Raw genomic sequence first — 6,136 nt, forward strand, 5'->3', positions numbered from 1 at the left:
TGAACTCGACACCACCATGTACGTTTACGCTGGCCGCGGATTGTCGGGCCCACGCCTACACAAAATTACCGCGTGTGTGCGCTATTGGACCCTGCTTAAAGCCGCACCGCGTGTTTGCGGTCAGGCGGTGGTCGCGTGATGGAAGATTCCCAACTACTACTATTCGTTGCTCCCAGCTGCACATCGATATGTATCGCAGAGGTAATCTCTTCGGCCTTTACAAGCTCCCGGGAAGGGAGCGAGGGAAAACGGGGCACGGTGAGAGGAGTTAAAAAGGTTCAATTTGCATAAAATTATCGACTCCCAATCGCGTAACCACTATACAGACGGGGGACCAACGGGGTACTTGGTGGTGGCACCATCAATCTGATCAATCTCGTATGTGCGTGTACCGTATGCCCTTGACAGTGGATAGTGGAATAGAATCGGCTTCTTTCTGCCTCGGTTGTTTGTTTACTTGGGTGAGCTGGCCTTTTTTGCTGCTGCTGTTGCGGCTTATTCTGATTGCCCTCTGCTTCAGTTTGCAAGGGCACCCGTGTGGCGCCGGTATTTGAAGCCGGTAAGCGTGCGAGCTCATTTACGCTTGGACGCTTGGATGGGGTAGGCCTCTCACCTTCCCCCCTCGGTTGGACAAGTGTTGTCAACTTCAACAGCACCGCGGCTTGTACGAGCACAATATGACCTATTCAGCACACGCGGGAACCTACCTAACCCTTCAACCTGGTTCTCGGTTCTCGGTTACGAAAGACTGATTTGCATTTGCCATACAAAAACAACTCGCCAGCTAGGAGCGTTACGTTGCCATTGCCGGTACCTGTTGACGTTGAGTCATCCGTTTCGGTCGCAGGTATGACACGGGTATATGAAGTCAGTATTCCCCCCTATCGCCTATCCCGGTAGCTCTTTCACGCATGGCGAATATTTGGAGCCTCGCGTGCGACCCGAGAGCTAAACTTCTCGGGACATCCAATATGCAGAGTGTGCTAGCAGTAGTTTCAAGGAGGACAAGAGTTGTGAAGTTGTCACGGCGTAAACAGCATCCATCATCACCATCAGCCGATGGTGGACGACCAGTACTTTTGGATCGTTCATAGCCCAGGAGACTAGGGAAGGGAGTTCTGACCTTCAGCAGCAGCAGCATCAGCAGCCATGCGCTGAGCGTACTGAAGCTACTGGCGTGCCCGCGTGATGTATGGGACAAATATTAGCCGCCTCGACCGCGGTACACCTTCGGCAGACGGTTCGTCAACAACACATTGCGGGATGGGATAGACAAACAACTCATCTCCGCGATTATTTGCATTCCTAGACGAGATCCCGATCAACAGCGAGCTCGCGAGATAGAAACCTGTTTGGAAGGCATGGGGGAGAAGGAGAGATCTATTTAAGTGAAAACTGTTGTTGTCGATATATCACGAGTCAATAGCACACTACTCCCAGCCGATCGGGCGTCTATGGAATGTTTGTTTGTTTGTTTGTTTGCCGCGGGAGCGGGATAGCGCTTTCCAGATGAAGAGGTTTGACAATGTAAAATAGACTCGGAGGAAGATGTCTCTGCATAATTCACTGTGCAGAGAGGAGCACTGATATGAAGCGGAAATGTTACCTAATTTAGCCAACTACATGTCTACTAAACGCGAAATCCGTCAAAAGTCCGTCAAAGATCTCGAGCAAAAGTTCAACCAGGCACTATAGACGGGACGGGCCGAAATGTCACAAGCGGCGCGTGTAGAACCAAAGTGGGTAAAGGACTAGGTGGGCTTATAGGTTTGGCGGGAAGGCCATATTGGACGAACGAATGACAGGAGGGGATTCGATTGTGATACGTAGTTTTTCACCCACACTACGACACATCATTCAAAATAGCCATTGGAATTCACACGCATACATCAACAAATGATCGAATCCCCTCCTGTCATTTCGTTTTCATTTTTCTACAGTACGGCTGTCAATTTGTTCGGGATAAGCCCACCTGTATAATAAACCCACTTTGTGTAGAACGGTAAACAAAACAAAAACAACACACGGTTCTTCGTCGTCCCCCAAAAAATGGGTCCATTTGAGGGCCATTTATGGTTCTGTTTGCAGGTAATCAAGGGAAATATAAGCTTGAAACGCACGTGTGGTAAACAAATCCAGCCACAAGCGCAAAGTGTTTCGAAAGAAGAAGAGACGAACAAAAAAGGTGTGTCTGACGCTCCTCTGTCCCCAAGCGCGTGGTGTGTGAGTGTGTTGCAAAATGAAAAAAGCGTGTCGTAGGTATTGGCCCCCGTAAAGTCGTAGGTAACACCTGTCGGACGGGTACGAGCGCGGGTAAGGTGATAAGGTTCCCACAGCAAAGCTCCAACTTTACCCGGCGGAAGGTGCGAGCGGCGGACTTGTTTACATTTTCGCTAACGAACTGCAGCGCGTTAATTTTTGCTCTTCGTGGCCCCCCACTTCAGGCGGTGAGGTAAGATGGCGAAGTAGGGAACCTTCGCCCAATAGTCATTGGGCGATGAGTAATGGCACTTGATTGAAATTCAAACTTACCTTTCCTTTGCCGTAGCTCCGTAGCGGCGTCCCTTCTACTTCACCGACACGTACAGCGAATCTATCCGCGAACCACAAACGGTGCGCCACACACGGCAGCATTGTGTCTGTCACGCCGGAGATTTGCATTCGAGTATTAATTATTTATCGTATTTAATTACCGCCGGCCGGCCGGTCGGGGTTTGAAGGAGCCGCTTTTGATGAGGCCCGGGTGTGTCCCGTACGTGACATGTCGGCGGCCAACAGAAAAACAGGACGGTTGACCACACACTCGTGATGCATTTCCGCCCGCGGGCGCACAATCGGACCACATTGTTTGCCGTGGATGGTAGTGAGCGGGGTAGTGTGAGAAGGGGCAGTAGTAATGCGCAGGGAGAATTATTAACACACAAGACGCTTTGAAGGTGCATCAACTCAAGAAGGCACGAATGTAACAGCCTTATTGTTGGCTTTGGTGTCGGCTAGGTGTGGCCAGTGGCTGTAGTAGACTGCGTGTGTGTGTGTGTGTGGAATTCTTAAACGTGCACACCATTCTTGCCACCAGAAGGGCACCGTCCACCCACCCATAAGCTGGATTGCAACCAAAAACGATGATACGCCCGATAGGCCCAACAAAGAAGCACAGAAGGGGCAACATAAGGGCGCCGTATTTTAAATTAATCTATGCAATCAATGCTCCGGCACACCATAAACCTTAATGGGCGAAACGAGAGAGCGAGAGATGATGTGACCACAGGGTCACATCGGTAACACGTTACGGGTGTCCCGGCACATGGCAGCAGCAGCAGCAGCATCATCATCATCATCATCTTCCCCATCATTTCTCCAGGCAGTCTCTGTGTGTTATGTAAAGTTTTATTCGAAATGGCCTATATGCATCCACCCGTTCCGTCATAAATAATGATCCTTTGCTCTTTGTTTCAGGTTTTGTTTGGGAATGGGTCGTAAAAATAAATTATTATTCACACGCACACCGTGTGCGCATCCATATTTTCCATTCCCGGCAGAGGAATCGTACAGTCGCACTTTCCAGAACGGGAGAAATAGATCTCTGACCCATTATCCGTCATCATCGCACATCGTAAACCCCCCCCCCCCCCCCCCAGAACGACAAACGATGCCTCGAGAGAGAGAGAAAGGTGGTGTATGGAAATCCGGGGCGGGGGAGTCGAACACATTTCAAGCCGGTCCCGCCCGAAATTACCGTCCGTCCGAACCAATAATCATAAAACACGTCCCATTTCAGCAACAACGCACCAAACGGTTTAACAGACGTCCTCACGTGAAAGTCATCCAGCGGGGCAGTTTTGGGTCGATTAAAATAACGCACCTTTTGTGCAGGAGAAGGGCGAATGAGCAGATGCAAAAGAGAGCCCATCGAGAAGCATCCATCCCGGGCACTGGGGACAAAGAGCAATGTGCCATTTGAAGACATCCTGCAGCCCGTTACCACGTCGTTTGATAACGATAACGCACCTCTTTCCGGGCAATGCCGCAACATACTGTGCTGATTGTTATTGGCCGCTTGGGAGGGAAGTGCTGGAGTTGGTGCTGGTCGCTGCTTCGAGAAAGCAAATCGCCAGATGATAATCAGGAAACATGCCCGGATATAACCGGATATGGCCACCTAAAGTGGAGTCCGGGAAGGAGTCGTGCGTGTTCTACCCGGTGCGCCCTGTAAAATCCGGAACTTCCGGGGAAAATTGAGTTGAAGTGGTGGCCGCCACCGAGCTTGGCCAACTAAGTTGGCTGACGAAGCGGTTTCTAGTGGCTGCGGCTGGCGCGTAATGGCCTTTATCATAATGGCATTAAAATAATGAAGGAGTAAACTGCATAGCGCAGAAAAAAAAGTGCCCCGTCAGCCAGCCAGGCAGCACTCCCTGCCGGAAGAGTGGGCAACTGGATAAGCGCACCTTTGCTTCATTCCCGAAAACAGGAAAAGAACGAACCAAGCGGGAACCGCTGTCAGTCATCCTGTGGGTGTGTGTTGCTGCCAATCATATTTAAAGATAACAAAAAGGGAGAGAGGACAAAAAACTTCCATACAAGGGAGAGAAATGTGGTAGTACTAATTTAATAATAATTTAATTTAATGAATTATTAATCCATTTCGTGTTGATTGCACAAAATGTTGATTACACACACTTTAGTGAGGTGTTGTTGCGAACGGGAGGAAAAAAAGAAGGTTTGGCTTTTGAAGTTCTTCCCGCTGCCTGTCCGATGAAGGTCCGATAAGCAAAACACGGGATATCACACCCATAGAATGGGGTTAAATTTTGAAGGTAGGGGTTTTTTTTTGTCAGTTTGCTACTTGCTCAATGCAAAAAGGAATAACCTTAATTTATCTTTCTATGCTTTTTGTTCTTTCAAAAGGGACTACCAAACCAAAGCACCGGAAAAGCGTGAAAAGTTTCGCATTTAAAAAATGGGAAATGTAATAAGGAAAGGATTCTAGCTGTTCTATTACATTAAGCTAATGAAGGACGCTGCTTTGTACTTTGCTATCAGTTTGCCGGGTTGGCGCTGGATTGGTTCATGCGGAAGTTGTTGGAAATGGGATGCTATTTTTAACCTAATCTGGATGATCATTTTTAATGTAAAGTATTTTTAGGGCAATGAATCACTTAGTGGAACGCGAAAAAAAGGTTTTTTTAATACCATTTTATCTTATTAACATTAATTATTTGGCATTATTAATTATTGTTAACAAGGGAAAGGAGCAGAATTGTTAGGTTATTAGTTACAGGTTCATTAATGCATTAGAGTCTTTTAAATTTTATTATTCTTATTTAGTTTATCTTATCTACATCTTCTTTGTAGTTAAATTTTCATTGAATTAACATTTTTATTAAATATCTTACGTTTTAGTCTCCAATTGCCAATTTATGAGCCTGTTCTGTCAATTTAAATTTAAACAAGTTATTTGTGTTTGTTTTTTTTACGATTACTTTACTTTTTTTTATGTATCTGTTTACCTTTTTCCGTATTATTCTTTCTTATTTATTTTTGTATTATTGTCTCTTATTTTGTTCTTACTTTTCTTTATGATTTTATTCTTTGATTTATAATATTTTTACTTATGTGTTTATATTTTGTGTTTTTTTTTCATCCCAGTCTATAGATCTATCGTTTCTTCATTTTTCTCTTCTCTTTTTTTAACTTTGTCTGATACACCTTAGCATTTAATTGCCATTTTCTTACCCATGTTACAGTTTTTCTTCTTTTGTTGCCATTGTAATCGTTTTGTATATTGATTGCGCACGCTTTGTGTGTGTGTGTGAATTGTTGCTTTTCTTCCATGCCAAGCTTTCTCTTTCTTTGTGTACTATTACCAGCGTGGCGTGATTTATTGCTGGCAAGTGTTTTTCACTTGTTCGCTCAAATGGCCACCCTGTTTCGAAACAGGAGCGCAACGCTCACTATCATTATTTTCCAGCTCCAGCCAAGGTGCTTTCTTTTCGGGTCGGGCTTTTCTTTTCCTGCCGAGGCTTTGCTTACTTTCTTTTTTTTTCTTTTTTTTTGCTCGTCTTGTGAGAGAATTTTCATCATTAGCCACCTTTGTGTGTTACCTCCGGTGCGCGTTGTATATTCGATTTGCTGCCCG

General features: G+C 46.0%; 1 long non-coding RNA gene across 1 annotated transcript; it reads left to right on the forward strand.

Moving 5' to 3' along the window:
* The first annotated feature begins 1,754 nt into the window (after positions 1–1,754).
* Positions 1,755–5,293, forward strand: LOC133393455 (uncharacterized). The gene is made up of 4 exons (XR_009766173.1): positions 1,755–2,452; positions 2,549–3,379; positions 3,457–4,814; positions 4,906–5,293. It is a non-coding gene; the product is annotated as an uncharacterized LOC133393455 (long non-coding RNA).
* Positions 5,294–6,136: the final 843 nt, after the last annotated feature.

Source organism: Anopheles gambiae, chromosome 3 (assembly GCF_943734735.2).
Source record: "Anopheles gambiae chromosome 3, idAnoGambNW_F1_1, whole genome shotgun sequence".
In the NCBI taxonomy this organism is placed as follows: Eukaryota; Metazoa; Arthropoda; class Insecta; order Diptera; family Culicidae; genus Anopheles; species Anopheles gambiae.